Here is a 17637-nt window from a genome sequence, read left to right as displayed (position 1 = left end):
CAGGTCTCTGTATATTGACTTTATATCCTGCAGCTTTCTTGAATTTGTTTATTCTAACAGTTTTTTTTTTTTTTTTGTGGAATCTTTTGGGATTTCATGTCATTTGCAAATAGTGACAGTTTTCCTGTATGGATTTCATATCTTTCTCTTTTTTTAAAATTATGTTAGTCACCCTACAGTACTTCATTTGTTTTTGATGTAGCGTTCCAGGATTCATTGTTTGCATATAACACCTAGTGCTCATTATGACACGTGCCCTCCTTAATACCCATCACCAGGATAACCCATTCCCCTACCCCTCCCTTTCTGCAACCTTCAGTTTGTTTCCCAGTGTCAATAGTCTCTCATGGTTCATCTCCCCCTCTCATTCCCCACCTTCACTTTTCCCTTCCTTCTCCTAATGTCCTCCATGCTATTCCTTCCATTCCACATAGGAGTGAAACCATATGATAATTGTCTTTCTCTGCTTGACTTAGTTTCACTTAGCATAATCCCCTCCTGGTCCATCCACGTTGGTGCAAATGGTGGGTATTCATCCTTTCTGATGACTGAGTAATATTCCATTGTATAGATGAACCACATCTTCTTTGTCCATTCATCTGCTGAAGGACATCTTGGCTCCTTCCACAGTTTGGCTATTAGGGACATTGCTGCTATGAACATTGGGATACAGGTGCCCCTTCTTTTCATTACTCTGTGTCTATGGGGTAAATACCCAGTAGTGCAATTGGTGGGTCGTAGGATAGCCCTGTGTTCAACGTCTTGAGGAATCTCCATATTGTTTTCAAAAGTGGCTGTACCAGCTTGAATTCTCACGAGTAGTGTTAGAGGGCTCCCCTTTCTCCACATCCTCTCTGACTTTTTTTTATTTCCTGTCTTGTTAATTTCTTTTCAAGATTTTATTTATTTATTCCACAGAGATAGAGACAGCCAGCGAGAGAGGGAACACAAGCAGGGGGAGTGGGAGAGGAAGAAGCAGGCTCATAGCGGAGGAGCCTGATGTGGGGCTCCATCTCATAATGCCGGGATCACGCCCTGAGCCGAAGGCAGACGCTTAACCGCTGTGCCACCCAGGTGCCCCCTGCCTTGTTAATTTTAACCATTCTAACTGGTGTAAGGTGGTATCTCATTGTAGTTTTGATTTGTATTTGCCTGATGGCAAGTGATGTGGAGCATTTTTTCATGTGTCTGTTGGCCATTTGTATGTCTTCTCTGGACAAGTATCTCTTTGTGTCTTCTGCCCATTTTTTGGGTGTCGAGTTTGAGGAGTTCTTTATAGATCTTGGATACCGGCCCTTTATCTGTAATATCATTTGCAGATATCTTCTTCGATTCCATAGGTTGCCTTTTTGTTTTGTTGATCGTTTGCTTTGCCGTGCAGAAACTTTTTATCTTGATGAAGTGCCAATAGTTCATTTTTGCGTTTATTTCCTTTGCCTTTAGAGACGTGGCTTGCAAGAAGTTGTTGTGTCCAAGGTTGAAGAGTTCTTTTGATTTTGATATGAGACAGGAATCCATTATCTTTCTTTCCTGATTGTATTCGAGTGCTCTGTCTTTCTTGGTGCGTCTAGCTAAGTTTGTCAATTTTATCTTTCCAAAGAAGGCAGCTCTTATTTTCTTTTTTTTTTTTTTTTTTTGTCTTTTTAGTCTCTGTTGGATTTATTTATGCATTCCTTTTTGTTATTTCCTTATTTCTACTAATTTGGGCTTTGTTGTTTTTTTTTTTTTCTACTTCTTTACCACAGAAATCAGGTTGTTTATTGGAGAGCATTCTCATGGATTGATGAAGACTTGAATTTCTATGAACGTCCCCCCCGTAGAGCTACTTTTGCTGCATCCCATAAGTTTTTGTAGGTTGTCTTTTTCATCAGTGTCAAGGTATTTCTAAAAATTTTTTTGATTTCTTCTTTGACTGTTGGTTGTTCAGTAGCATGTTGTTAAATCTCCACATATTTTTTTTAAGATTATTTAAGTATCTGGCAGAGAGTGAGACAGCGAGAGAGGGAACGCAAGCAGGGGGGTGGGAGAGGGAGAAGCGGGCTTCCCACTGAGCAAGGAGCCTGATTCGGGGCTAGATCCCAGGCTCCTGGGATCACGACCTGAGCTGAAGGCAGATCCTTAATGACTGAGCCACCCAGGCCCCCCAATCTCCACCTGTTTTTGACTGTCCCATTTTTTTTTCTTGAGACTGATTTCTAGTTTCATATCATTGTGGTTGGACAAGATTTGTAGCAGAAGGTGAAGAGAGCATTCAGATGAAAGGTTTGTTTCCTGGAGGGTTTTCTGAGGGCAGACCATGAGTTCCGTGGGGACGGAGGAAGGTTTTGTGAGACGGGGGGTGGGGTTAACCCTTGTTAGAATTACTGACTACTACCATGCAGGCTGTGTGCTACCGTTCACACCGTAGTCCTGATGGGCTTGTACTTCATTAGAAATATTTTCTAGGAGGTGTAGGCATAGGCTTCTCTAAAAGAAAGGTGCCATGTGGGTTCATGGCATGACCCCAGGTCAGCAACCAGGATGTATGCTATTGTGGGGGATCAGAACCAGGCTTTCTGTGGGAAGTGACGGAAATAGGGTATGGTGAGCTCCATGACCTCATAGGTGAGGTCCCGAGTGACCCACTGGGTGTTGGGTTCCGTGGATCTGTTTCATCAGGTGCTGTGGAATTCAGGGACACCCTCCTGTCTGTGGATTTGTGTGGAGACAGGTAGACATCAGTGTCTGGCCAGGCACGAGGGTCGCACTGGACCACCACCAGAGGTGCAGCATGCGGGGGAGCCACTGCTTGGTTTCCACGAAAGCTGACCAGGGTCTGTGACCGTGATTCCTAGCAGCTGCAAGGGGAGAGGAGGCCGGGGGTGGTGCACACTTCCTAGACTTGTGGTCAGGACTAGTCTGGAGCCCACTGAAGTCAGCCACACCTGGCACAGAAGGCCCCCAGTCAGTGTAGCTGTGGGCACTGCTCCCATGGCACTTTCGGGCCGGCTCCATGCTGCCACCTCCTGCTTTTCATCATCATCTTCAAGGTCGTGTGCCTCTGCTCTTGCCCCATGGCCTCCGGGGTATTGTCCGTCCTCCATCTGGCCCTCGTCCCTGGTGCCCTGTGCAGTCCGATGCCAGGGTAGCCTTCTCGAGGCAAACATCTGGCCCTGATGGAACACTTCCATGGATCTCGTGTGATGCGAGGATGATGTCCTGCCCTGGAAGGGGGCTGCAGGTCCCCAATCAGGAGAGCCATGTCTCCCTTTTCAGCATGGCCTGCCCTCCCCTCAGTCTTCTTCAGGGAAGCTCTCCCCACTTCCTGAGATGACAGCTCTGAACTTAAAAGTGAATGTTATTTTACATATCTCTATGCCTTAGTTCATCCATGGCATGTCTTTCAACGCCGTTAGTGGGTTTTTTTTTTTTTTTTTTTTTTTTAGCAATTCTGAAGGGCTGTCTGCTCAAGGAGGGGATGACCTGGGTGGGGCAGCTTTCCCTCTCATCTCCCTCAGCCTGTCTCTGAGCCCTGGGGCCAGCTGTCCCACTGAGGATTGAGGGACCCGAGCCAGCCCATCCTGAGCCCAGGCTGTGTGTCAGCTGTGTAGACTGATGCGTGTCGGAGCGGTGGGCAGCTGGCATAGGCCAGGGGCAGGCAGTGTCTCCCCATTCCTTCCCTCCCTTCCTCCCAGAGGTAGCTCAGAGCAGCCTTCAACCCCTGCATCTCCAGATCCCTTGACCTATGCCTCCTGTGTTCAGCTGGTGACCTTGGAGTTTCGCATGGATTCTACCTCCCGAACCCTCTCCCATAGCAGTTGCTGGATCAGGGGAGGGGTCGGACCCTTGTCTGATTTTGGTCTTCTTCCTGTCCCGCACCAAGCCCACTCACCTTTGCATCTTCCATGTATGTGCTTGGAAGCAAGCCCATCCACAGGGAACCTATTAGCCAAATGGATCCAGGTAATGAACATTGAAGTAGAGATCCAGGATCCATAATAAACCTGCTCTGAAACCTGTCCCAAAGTCTGTGACTCTCTCACACTGAAACAGAAACAATAATAGCTTTCTGGACTGTGAAGTGACATGTGTCTCTACTTCCAATCTTGAAGGCATAGGTGCTGAGCCTGGACAGAAAAGGACCATGGCTCCCGTGGGCTGGGATCCACAGTAAGAACTCAGTGAAATCTGAATTCGAGGCATAGAGTGAATAATTATTGTAGAGTGAATCCTCCCAAGTAGGGCTTATGCACATTGCAGAGGAAAAGCTTTTTCAAAGAGGTTCCTGAAAGAAAAATCTTTTTAAAAAATTTATTTTAATTCCAGTAGAGCTAACATACAGTGTTACATTCGTTTCAGGTGTACAAGAGAGTGATTCAGTAATTCTATATATTACTCAGTGGTCATCAAGAAAAGTGTCCTCTTAATCCGCTTCACCTATTTCACTCATCCCTCTATCCACCTCCTCCTCTCTGGTAACCATCCGTTTGTTCTCTATTGTTAAGAGTTTGTATTTTGCCAGGCCCATACTCAGGCAACCCTGTTTGGGTAGAGTTTCCGTGTCCCCTGCGAGGGGGGATGGGGGTGGGCACGCTGTGAGCCGGTATTTCCAGGCTTTTGTTCCCTGGCGGCTTTCTCTGGCGGTCGGCTGTGCCTCTTCTGAGAGTCAGAGCAGCAGAGGCTGCATTGTCACAGAACAGAGGGATTGCGGCCCATTCTCCACCGATGTTCTGGCCACTTTAACTCCGTTACTGTTGGTGCTGCTCAACCCTGTAGCGTCCTGGGATGTGCGCCCCGCACCCGGCGTCCCTGCCCTCACTTCCAGGGCAGGCGCGTCTCTGTCCTTTGTGTTTCTAATGCCGCCAGCCACCAGCCGCCCCCGCGCGCTCCCGGGTCTCCCAGTCTCAGTCTGGATCCCGTGAGCACACCAGGATTCCGGAGTTCCGTGAGAAGCCTGGTGGCGCGCGCACCCGGTTCAGGGTCTCAGTCTGCTGTTTCGCGGGTGCCGACCGCGAGTCCGCCCGCTCCCCCGTGCAGGTGGCCCGCCAACCGCCAGCCGCCCTGCGCGTGCTCCAGAAGCTCCTGGTCTCAGTCTGGATCCCGTGAGCACACCGGGATTCAGGAATTCCGTGAGAAGCCTGGTGGCGTGCGCACCTGGTTCAGGGTCTCAGTCTGCTGTTTCGCGGGTGCCGACCGTGAGTCCGCCCGCTCCCCCGTGCAGGTGGCCTGCCAGCTGCCAGCTGCCCCGCATGCGCTCCGGGAGCTCCCGGTCTCAGTCTGGATCCCGTGAGCACACGGGATTCCCGCCCGGGTTCCGCGAGATGCCTGGTGGCGCGCGCTCCCGGCTCACCGGTCTCAGTCCGCTCTCTCGCGGGTGCCCTCTGTGAGTCCGCCCGCTCCCCCCGTGCAGGTGGCTGCCGCTTCCCGGCGCCCGAACGCGGCGGCTCCCTCCCCCTTCCGTTTATCTTCCGATATCTGTGCCCGGTTTCACGGCTCCCCGCTTCGTACCTCAATACTCAGCGCTGGAGATGTTCATTTGTAGAGATCCAGATGTATCTTCCTGCGTCTCAGGCTGATTCCGTGGTTGTTTAGGCTGGTCTGGTACCTATCCAGCTCGACTCAGGGGACCTGTGAAAAAGGGGTCCCCTACTCCTCCGCCATCTTAACTCCTCTCTTGTACCTGAAATAGTATTTAAAAACACTCAGCTCAGCCTCTTCTACAAAGTGAGCCAATGCTTATAAACATGGCTAAAATATTCCCTTACCGACGATGACTTCCCAGCCATCGTAGTGTTTAACTGGTATGACTGTGACTTACATTAGTCAACATTTGCAGAGAAAGAACTTAGTGCATCCAGGGGGCACTTCATGTTGAAATTAGTTTGTGACAATGAGCTACTGTGTTTTATACTGCAGTCCAAGGGAATGGTGCCAGACATCTCTAAGGTGTCTAGCAGTTCTACAATTCTGATTTTAAGTGGTCTGTGTGCTTCAGAGATTTGGGCAGGAGAAGGGCAGGAGTCCAGAGACTGTGAACACTTCTGTTACCTGTGCCGACCACGGAGCAGGTAGCCTTCTGTGGGCATCATTTTGATTTCTTGGTACTCTTGTGAAAGGTGCTTTTGTCTCAAATTCCTCCATTTAGGAGCAATTATAATGATAAAAGTAATGTTTATCTTATATCATCTGTGGGCCCTGATCCTGGGCTCCCAGGGAAGCTATCCTTTAACATTTTACCCGGCTCAAAATGACTGGGCAAAACCTCAAAGCATGGGCCCTATTTCTGCCCCAAGCCCATGTTGTACATCTGTTTCGAGAAGAAAACAATAACCCAAAATGCCAACATGAAGATAAGAAAAAATAAAGAACCTCTTTGGCTCCCATAAGATTAAAGTCATACTGACATGTACATACTGAAAATGCATGAAATCATTGCATGTCCTAAAGCCCAAGCCTTGGAGGGTCTGAGAGCCACTGACCTTGCCCAGAACCAGGCACACCCCAGCAGGGAGGGCTGGTGCAGAAAGGGAAGGGGCAGGACGCTGAGGGTGGTCTGCAGCTAGAGGGGTCCCTGGAAGGGGCCAGGTGTGTGGGGGGAGCCCGGCCCACGACCCCACCCATGCCTGTGCTGGGTGTTGAGTAGAGGAGGCGCCTCTTGGACCCCCTGCACTTTCAGGGTTCCAGGGGCTTGAGGGCGGGTTGCCCGGCATCCAAGGGGCTAGGGCACCACCCTCCCCGACCAATCACCGCTTGGGGGTGGAGCTACGTCTCTGTGGGCGGTCCCAGAGTTGCAGCGGGTTGCAGACCTGGGGCAGAAGAAGGGGCACTGGGAGAGAGAGAGTTGCCCTGCGGAGGTCCGGGCTGGTGAGTGAGCAGCATGCCCCGGGGTGGGGGTCGGGGGGTAGGGTGCGCCCCAGGTGGGAGGCAGGGTTCTGGAAGGGCACGTGGAGAGGGTTCATTGTGGGGACTCAGGTGAGTTTTCTTTTTCCCTTTAAAGTCTCTTCCGCCCCATGTCCTCAACTGGCCTTATTCCCCATACCCGTGAACTCCAGGGCGCCCACTCACCTGAGCTTTTGTGGGATGGGTTGCAGAATTTCAGGGTTCCCCCTGTTCCCCGGGAAGAGTGCGGGTAAGGACCTCACAGAATCCCCACCTTCAGTGGGGTGTCCCCCGGTTCTCTGACACAGTGCAGGTGATGCATCTTGAGCAGTACCCCGAGTTCAGCAGGGTGTGCCCTGGTCCCCCAGGCACAGGGGTGGCAGTAGCAAGCCCCAGAGCCATCCCCCAACTTCAGCATTATGCCCCGTGTGCCCCCGAGTTAGTGGTAATTGGCTGTTAGAATCATGCAGGAAAATCCTCCAGGTGGGGGCCTGGAGGCGGGCGTAAACCAGACCCCACTCTAGTTGCATTGGGAATAGACGAATTGAGGGTTTCTTTAGAAGAGTAAGTCTGCTTTCCAGAAAAGGCAAGGTCATTGGTCTATTGAGAATGAAGATAATTACTGCTAAACAACAACTATGTGTTGCCCCTTCGTCCAGAAACCGAAGCAGGTGTGCAGGCTTTAGGTCAGAGGTGCCTTCTTCTCCCCAGCTGACAGCACTTCTCTGCTCTGGCTCCATGAGACCCGAGGTTTTGAACGTCAGCATCTGAGTCAGGGAGGCAGCTTGTCAGAGGACGCCAGTGTTCAGAGAAAACACAGCTATTTTGGCATAATGTCCTATCTATGTCAGGACTGGAGGTAAAACCTCTCATTATCCCAAAACCTCCTGGGCTTTTCTCTTTTCTCTTTAGTTGAGCCACAAAGTAAAATTGAAGTAGCTGTCAGCATTCTGGGTTTGGTGCAAGAATTACTTAGTTTCCCTGCAGGTAGAACTTTGCAGGGGATCACAATTTCTCTGTCCATTTATTGCTTACAAATGTATTTTGACTATCTGTTTCCTAGGAACCCTCTTTTATTAGAAAGGGAAGGTGAGATTCACTCTGTGCCTGTTTGTAACATCTAATTTGTTCCTTCATCTAACAATGTTTATTCAATTGGGCCTAAGATATGGTTGAGTGGCCAGCATCTGGAGTTAGGTGGCTTTTTTTCATCTGATACAGACTTGGATGATGTCATTTGACAAAGGTGATGTTTCATCATTGATTAGTTTATTCATCAGAAGAGTTAAAATTAGGGTGGAGGGAAAATTCAAAATTATCCAAATGGGCCTGTTCCTGTTTAAAAGTTGAGCTTGACTTTCTAGTTTTACTATTATCTCGATATTTTGAGGTGCCATATTCTGTCTGTAGTTTCTTTGGTGGTGGAGTCAGAAGGAGAGTCTGGGAATTCTTTTGGATAGTGGCATGCTGGTGGCTTCAAGGGGCTTGGCGTCAGGAGCCTTGGGGTGAATTCTGCAACTGCTTGCCTGACCCTGGGTGCATCTTCCAGAGGTTTTGTTTCCTCTTATGAAATTGCCAGCAGATAATGTTCTGCTTAAAGGGGAACCCTCCCACCATCCTGTTGGTGGGAATGCAGAGTGGTGCAGACAGTCTGGGAAACAGTGTGGGGGTTCCTCAAAAAGTTAAACATTGAACAACCACATGATCCAGCAATTGCTCTCCTAGGTGCTTACCCAAAAGATACAAAAATGCACATTCGAAGGGGGTACATGCACCATGATGTTTATAGCAACAATGTCCACAGTGGCCAAACTATGGAGAGAATCCCAAAGTCCATGCACTGATGAATGGATAAAGCAGATGTGGGATACGTATATATATGCGTATATATATATATATGGGAATATGACCCAGCTTCAAAAAGAATGAAATCTTACCATTTGCAAGGATGTGGATGGATCTAGAGTGTATTAAGCTAAGCAAAATTAGTGAGGAAAGACAAATATCCTATGCTCTCACGCTTGTGGAATTTCAGAAAGAAAACAGATGAACAGAGTTGAGGGGTGATGAGAAAGGCAAACAAGGAAATAGACTCAACCTTGGAGAACAAACTGAGTGTTGCTGCAGGACAGGGGCGTGGGGGGAAGAGTTAAATGGGTGAGGGGTATTAAGGAGGGCGCTTGTGATGAGCACTGGGTACTGTATGCAGGTGAGGAATCACTAAATCCTACCCCTGAAGCGAATATTCCATGGCATGTGAACTAACTGGAATTTAAGTAAAAGAAGAAAGGAAAAAGTGTTCTGCTTCATGAAGAGTGAGGTAAAATTGTAGTGATTTGGGCTGTACTGTTCTATAGATGATAGTTGTAAAACACCCTGTTGTAAGATACACTAGTTTCTTATCGCATAAGGAGTCCTCAGAAAGCTGCAATGAAAGATTCAGATCTCAGAGCATGTTCATGTTCCACTGATATGTTACAGTTTGCACAGGTAGGACAGAAGGAGAGAAAGGCAACAGAAGGGGAAAGTAGGTGTGAACCTTTCATTAGTTAGCATTATAGCTTTCTCATGAAAGCCTTGCGCCAGTGTGATTTTGCAAGAAGAGGGGGAATCCGGGAGCTTTGCAGGAGACGGGGGAGTTCCAGGTCTTGGTAAAGCTGACAGGGGTCCCAGAGGAGAGCTGAATGCATTCTGCAGCAGGGTGTGGGCAGGGTGGGCTCCAGGGGTGGCTGTGGGTCTCCTGTGTGAGAGTTGTGACAGGTGAGGGCTGTGTGCAAGTTCCTGGCTGAGGACAAGTGAGGCACAGGTGGAGAGCTGGCAGAAAACCTTTTTCTGGGCCACCAGCCTCACCCAACACACACAGCCTCACCTTCTGTCCCTGTCACTCCAATTCAGACTTCTCAGAAGGCGAGTGAGAACACATCAAGAGCATTCGAAACAGAAGGGAAAGCATGTGCAAAGGCTCTGGGGCAGGAGAATTCCAGATATGTCCAGGAGCAGCAAGAAGGCCCTGTGGCCACAGGGGACAGCTTAGGACATGACCTCAGGGAGGTGACAGAGGGCGACAGAAAGCCATTCCAGGGCTATAACCCCATGAGACCCTGTTTCACTAGGCCATCGTGGCTACAGTGTTGAGAACAGATGACAGAGGGTTGAAGATGGCAAGGCAGGTCAATGACGAAGCTTTTCCAGGAACTCAGGCACTGTGGACCAGACAGGTGGCCTTGGATGGAGTGGTTAGACCTATTCTGGGTCCATTTTGAAGATGGAGCTCACAGGATTTGCTGATGAGTTAGATATTAGGAGCAGGAGAACGGAGGAATTGGGGTAACTCCCAGCTGTTGTGGGTTGTCCTGGTCGAGGGGAAGGAGAGGGTTTCTGGGGTAAGGAGGTAGTCCGTGTTCCGCATGCTGAGGAAGGTGCCTTTCCCGGTGGATCTGCTGAGGTTTGTGTCTGGGAGAACCTTTCACATCTCCTCCCTCAGCAATGCTCAAGTACAAGTATCCCCCAGCTTTTAAACGTTCACAGTAAGACACCTGGCTTTCTTGAAAGAACTACGTTATTACCCAGCTTCAGTGAGAGGAAGAGACCTAAAGAGGATTTCCCTCTTATGAAAAAAGGTGAACAGTGAGAATCGCGTTCAGCATCTGTTTTGGGGAGAAGCACGACAGAGGCGGCGTGCACCCCAACCAGCTCCTTCCGCTGGGAACCGCTCTCCGCATCCAGCCACCAGCACTTTGAATTGTGTCTGTGAGCCTCTGCTGTGCTTTATCTTCATTTATGCTGGGCCTCCGTTAGAAACTTGTGTCCTGAGGCCTAAGAAAAGCCAAAGAGAAGGAATCTTGGAGTCTGAGCACACGGTCTAATTTTTCCGTGTAAATGAATGGTCATTCCTTCTTTACACCATTTCTGCTGTGCAAGGTTTCTCAGAAGCCCTGTACTTTCAAAGAGCAGGGAAACCTATACCCCATGCTGCGGGGTTAGTTTTAGTCTCCATGCTGGACAGAACATTTCATGACTGTCGGATTTTCTCACTCAAACATTGAGACTTGGACCACCTTCACCCGTTTCTACCACCCCATCCCCGAATCTGGCACCTACCAATCTGCTCTCAGTATCTATGCGTTCAGTATTTGTTTATTCCACGTGGAATGTACATGAGAGCATCTGGTATTTGTCTTTCTGTGTCTGAGTTACTTGGCATAAGGCCCCCAAGGTCTGTGTTTCCATGTCTGGTTCTTGTGAATAATGCTGCAGTGAACGTGGGAGTGCATCTGTCTTTTTGAGGCAGTATTTTTGTGTTCTCCAAATCAATACTCAGTAGAGCCATTACTGGGTCATGTGGTAGTTGTATTTATTTTTTCAGGAACCTCCATACCGTTTGTCACAGTGGCTGCACCAATTTCCATTCCCACCAACAGCGCACAGTGTCTCCTCGTCTGCACACCCTTGACCCCACCTGGTGTCTGTCTCTGGGACAATTGCTGTTCCAACAGTTGTGAGGGGATAGCCAATTGTGGGTTTGACTGATGTTTCCCTGACGATGATTAGTGATGTCGAACAACTTTTTCTGTCTGTTGGCACCTGTGTGCCATCTTTGGACAGTATCTATTCACATATTCACCCCATTTTTTATACAGTTTTTTTTTGTTTTGATTTGTATGAGTGTTGTGTGCATTTTGGATATTAGCCTCTTCTCACACATATGATTCGCAGATATTTTTTTCTTATTGGGTCAGTGGGGCCTTTTAAGTTTTTGATGGTTTCTTTTGCCGTGTGGAAGATTTCAGTTTGATGTTGTTCCACTTGTTTATTTTTGCTTTTGTTGCCTTTGCATTTGGTGTCCGATCTGAAGACTCTTTGCCAAAACCAATGTCGAGAGACTTAGTACCTGTGTCTTCTTGGAGGTTTATGGATTCGGGTCTTATGTTCAAATCATTCATCCATTAAAAATTTTGTGTGTGGTGTAAAAAAGTGACCCAGTTATATTCTTCTGCATTTAGTGTCCAGTTTGCCTGCTACCGCTCACTGAAGAGACAGTCCTTCCCTCATGGCATATCTTCTGCTGCTGTGTCGTAAGTTAGGATCATCTACGTGTGGGTAAGTTTCTGAGCTTTCTGTTCTGTTCCACTGACCTGGTGTCTGTGTTTCTGCCAGTACCACCCTGTTTTGATGACAACAGCTTTGTAATCTAGCTTGAAATCCAGGAGTGTGTTGACTGCACCTTTCTTTCTCCAGGTTGCTTTGGGTATTTGGGGTCTTTTGTGATTCCATACAAGTTTGAGGACTGTTTTCTATTTCCTCGAATAATGCCACTGGAATTCAGATGGGGATTTCATCACATCTGTCGATTGCTTTGGGTACGATGGACATGTTCACATAATTAACTCTTCCAGTTAAGGAGCATGGCGTATGCTTCCATTTGTTTGTGTTGCCTTCCAAATCTTTGGCCCATACATTCTGCCCCCCTCGACACACATGTTTTTCATTTCTTTTCTGCCATGTGTTGAGTGTACTATGTCTTTCTCATTGTTGGTTACTTTTATTCCTAGGGGGTTTTTTTGATGCATTTGTAAATGGCATTGCTTTTTTAATTTCTCTTTGCGAAAGTGTGTCATCAGTATACAGAAATGCAAGAAGTTGGGTCATCTGGGTGGCTCCATAGGTGAAGCGTCTGCCTTCTGCTCAGGTCATGATCCCAGAGTTCTGGGATCGAGCCCCGTGTTGGGCTCCCCGCTTAGCGAGGGTCTGCTTCTCCGTCTTTCTGACACTCCCCCGGCTCGTGCTTTTTCTCTTCCTGTCAAATAAATAAGTAAAATCTGAAAAAAAATAAAGACAACAGGTCTCTGTATATTGACTTTATATCCTGCAGCTTTCTTGAATTTGTTTATTCTAACAGTTTTTTTTTTTTTTTTGTGGAATCTTTTGGGATTTCATGTCATTTGCAAATAGTGACAGTTTTCCTGTATGGATTTCATATCTTTCTCTTTTTTTAAAATTATGTTAGTCACCCTACAGTACTTCATTTGTTTTTGATGTAGCGTTCCAGGATTCATTGTTTGCATATAACACCTAGTGCTCATTATGACACGTGCCCTCCTTAATACCCATCACCAGGATAACCCATTCCCCTACCCCTCCCTTTCTGCAACCTTCAGTTTGTTTCCCAGTGTCAATAGTCTCTCATGGTTCATCTCCCCCTCTCATTCCCCACCTTCACTTTTCCCTTCCTTCTCCTAATGTCCTCCATGCTATTCCTTCCATTCCACATAGGAGTGAAACCATATGATAATTGTCTTTCTCTGCTTGACTTAGTTTCACTTAGCATAATCCCCTCCTGGTCCATCCACGTTGGTGCAAATGGTGGGTATTCATCCTTTCTGATGACTGAGTAATATTCCATTGTATAGATGAACCACATCTTCTTTGTCCATTCATCTGCTGAAGGACATCTTGGCTCCTTCCACAGTTTGGCTATTAGGGACATTGCTGCTATGAACATTGGGATACAGGTGCCCCTTCTTTTCATTACTCTGTGTCTATGGGGTAAATACCCAGTAGTGCAATTGGTGGGTCGTAGGATAGCCCTGTGTTCAACGTCTTGAGGAATCTCCATATTGTTTTCAAAAGTGGCTGTACCAGCTTGAATTCTCACGAGTAGTGTTAGAGGGCTCCCCTTTCTCCACATCCTCTCTGACTTTTTTTTATTTCCTGTCTTGTTAATTTCTTTTCAAGATTTTATTTATTTATTCCACAGAGATAGAGACAGCCAGCGAGAGAGGGAACACAAGCAGGGGGAGTGGGAGAGGAAGAAGCAGGCTCATAGCGGAGGAGCCTGATGTGGGGCTCCATCTCATAATGCCGGGATCACGCCCTGAGCCGAAGGCAGACGCTTAACCGCTGTGCCACCCAGGTGCCCCCTGCCTTGTTAATTTTAACCATTCTAACTGGTGTAAGGTGGTATCTCATTGTAGTTTTGATTTGTATTTGCCTGATGGCAAGTGATGTGGAGCATTTTTTCATGTGTCTGTTGGCCATTTGTATGTCTTCTCTGGACAAGTATCTCTTTGTGTCTTCTGCCCATTTTTTGGGTGTCGAGTTTGAGGAGTTCTTTATAGATCTTGGATACCAGCCCTTTATCTGTAATATCATTTGCAGATATCTTCTTCGATTCCATAGGTTGCCTTTTTGTTTTGTTGATCGTTTGCTTTGCCGTGCAGAAACTTTTTATCTTGATGAAGTGCCAATAGTTCATTTTTGCGTTTATTTCCTTTGCCTTTAGAGACGTGGCTTGCAAGAAGTTGTTGTGTCCAAGGTTGAAGAGTTCTTTTGATTTTGATATGAGACAGGAATCCATTATCTTTCTTTCCTGATTGTATTCGAGTGCTCTGTCTTTCTTGGTGCGTCTAGCTAAGTTTGTCAATTTTATCTTTCCAAAGAAGGCAGCTCTTATTTTCTTTTTTTTTTTTTTTTTTTGTCTTTTTAGTCTCTGTTGGATTTATTTATGCATTCCTTTTTGTTATTTCCTTATTTCTACTAATTTGGGCTTTGTTGTTTTTTTTTTTTTCTACTTCTTTACCACAGAAATCAGGTTGTTTATTGGAGAGCATTCTCATGGATTGATGAAGACTTGAATTTCTATGAACGTCCCCCCCGTAGAGCTACTTTTGCTGCATCCCATAAGTTTTTGTAGGTTGTCTTTTTCATCAGTGTCAAGGTATTTCTAAAAATTTTTTTGATTTCTTCTTTGACTGTTGGTTGTTCAGTAGCATGTTGTTAAATCTCCACATATTTTTTTTAAGATTATTTAAGTATCTGGCAGAGAGTGAGACAGCGAGAGAGGGAACGCAAGCAGGGGGGTGGGAGAGGGAGAAGCGGGCTTCCCACTGAGCAAGGAGCCTGATTCGGGGCTAGATCCCAGGCTCCTGGGATCACGACCTGAGCTGAAGGCAGATCCTTAATGACTGAGCCACCCAGGCCCCCCAATCTCCACCTGTTTTTGACTGTCCCATTTTTTTTTCTTGAGACTGATTTCTAGTTTCATATCATTGTGGTTGGACAAGATTTGTAGCAGAAGGTGAAGAGAGCATTCAGATGAAAGGTTTGTTTCCTGGAGGGTTTTCTGAGGGCAGACCATGAGTTCCGTGGGGACGGAGGAAGGTTTTGTGAGACGGGGGGTGGGGTTAACCCTTGTTAGAATTACTGACTACTACCATGCAGGCTGTGTGCTACCGTTCACACCGTAGTCCTGATGGGCTTGTACTTCATTAGAAATATTTTCTAGGAGGTGTAGGCATAGGCTTCTCTAAAAGAAAGGTGCCATGTGGGTTCATGGCATGACCCCAGGTCAGCAACCAGGATGTATGCTATTGTGGGGGATCAGAACCAGGCTTTCTGTGGGAAGTGACGGAAATAGGGTATGGTGAGCTCCATGACCTCATAGGTGAGGTCCCGAGTGACCCACTGGGTGTTGGGTTCCGTGGATCTGTTTCATCAGGTGCTGTGGAATTCAGGGACACCCTCCTGTCTGTGGATTTGTGTGGAGACAGGTAGACATCAGTGTCTGGCCAGGCACGAGGGTCGCACTGGACCACCACCAGAGGTGCAGCATGCGGGGGAGCCACTGCTTGGTTTCCACGAAAGCTGACCAGGGTCTGTGACCGTGATTCCTAGCAGCTGCAAGGGGAGAGGAGGCCGGGGGTGGTGCACACTTCCTAGACTTGTGGTCAGGACTAGTCTGGAGCCCACTGAAGTCAGCCACACCTGGCACAGAAGGCCCCCAGTCAGTGTAGCTGTGGGCACTGCTCCCATGGCACTTTCGGGCCGGCTCCATGCTGCCACCTCCTGCTTTTCATCATCATCTTCAAGGTCGTGTGCCTCTGCTCTTGCCCCATGGCCTCCGGGGTATTGTCCGTCCTCCATCTGGCCCTCGTCCCTGGTGCCCTGTGCAGTCCGATGCCAGGGTAGCCTTCTCGAGGCAAACATCTGGCCCTGATGGAACACTTCCATGGATCTCGTGTGATGCGAGGATGATGTCCTGCCCTGGAAGGGGGCTGCAGGTCCCCAATCAGGAGAGCCATGTCTCCCTTTTCAGCATGGCCTGCCCTCCCCTCAGTCTTCTTCAGGGAAGCTCTCCCCACTTCCTGAGATGACAGCTCTGAACTTAAAAGTGAATGTTATTTTACATATCTCTATGCCTTAGTTCATCCATGGCATGTCTTTCAACGCCGTTAGTGGGTTTTTTTTTTTTTTTTTTTTTTTTTTTTTTTAGCAATTCTGAAGGGCTGTCTGCTCAAGGAGGGGATGACCTGGGTGGGGCAGCTTTCCCTCTCATCTCCCTCAGCCTGTCTCTGAGCCCTGGGGCCAGCTGTCCCACTGAGGATTGAGGGACCCGAGCCAGCCCATCCTGAGCCCAGGCTGTGTGTCAGCTGTGTAGACGGATGCGTGTCGGAGCGGTGGGCAGCTGGCATAGGCCAGGGGCAGGCAGTGTTTCCTTCTCATTCCTTCCCTCCCTTCCTCCCAGAGGTAGCTCAGAGCAGCCTTCAACCCCTGCATCTCCAGATCCCTTGACCTATGCCTCCTGTGTTCAGCTGGTGACCTTGGAGTTTCGCATGGATTCTACCTCCCGAACCCTCTCCCATAGCAGTTGCTGGATCAGGGGAGGGGTCAGACCCTTGTCTGATTTTGGTCTTCTTCCTGTCCCACACCAAGCCCACCCCTTTGCATCTTCCATGTATGTGCTTGGAAGCAAGCCCATCCACAGGGAACCTATTAGCCAAATGGATCCAGGTAATGAACATTGAAGTAGAGATCCAGGATCCATAATAAACCTGCTCTGAAACCTGTCCCAAAGTCTGTGACTCTCTCACACTGAAACAGAAACAATAATAGCTTTCTGGACTGTGAAGTGACATGTGTCTCTACTTCCAATCTTGAATGCATAGGTGCTGAGCCTGGACAGAAAAGGACCATGGCTCCCGTGGGCTGGGATCCACAGTAAGAACTCAGTGAAATCTGAATTCGAGGCATAGAGTGAATAATTATTGTAGAGTGAATCCTCCCAAGTAGGGCTTATGCACATTGCAGAGGAAAAGCTTTTTCAAAGAGGTTCCTGAAAGAAAAATCTTTTTAAAAAATTTATTTTAATTCCAGTAGAGCTAACATACAGTGTTACATTCGTTTCAGGTGTAGAAGAGAGTGATTCAGTAATTCTATATATTACTCAGTGGTCATCAAGAAAAGTGTCCTCTTAATGCGCTTCATCTATTTCACTCATCCCTCTATCGACCTCCTCTCTGGTAACCATCCGTTTGTTCTCTCTTGTTAAGAGTTTGTATTTTGGTGTGTCTCCTTTTCTCTTTTATTTATTTAGTTTTGTTTGTTTTTTAAGTTCCCTATAAGAGTGACATCATATGGGATTTGTCTTTCTCTGACTGACTGATTTCAGTTAGGATAATACTCTCTAGCTCCATCCATGTGGCTGCAAATGGCAAGGTTTCATTCGTTTTCAAGCCTAGTAATACTCCATTGTGTGTGTGTGTGTGTGTGAATACACACATCTATCATCTCATTTGTCAATTTTTCTACAGACACTTGGGTTGCTTCCATATTGTGATATTGTAAATAATGGTGCAAGAAACATAGTGGTGCATGTATCCTTTTAAGTTGCTGTTTTCATAGTCTTTGGGCAAATACCAGTAGTGTGATTGTTGGATCGTAGGGTAGTTCTATATTTAATTTTTTGAGGAACCTTCATACTGTTTTCCACGGTGGCCACCA

This window comes from Ursus arctos, unplaced genomic scaffold (genome assembly GCF_023065955.2).
Source record: "Ursus arctos isolate Adak ecotype North America unplaced genomic scaffold, UrsArc2.0 scaffold_40, whole genome shotgun sequence".
In the NCBI taxonomy this organism is placed as follows: Eukaryota; Metazoa; Chordata; class Mammalia; order Carnivora; family Ursidae; genus Ursus; species Ursus arctos.
This window is presented reverse-complemented; position numbering follows the sequence as displayed.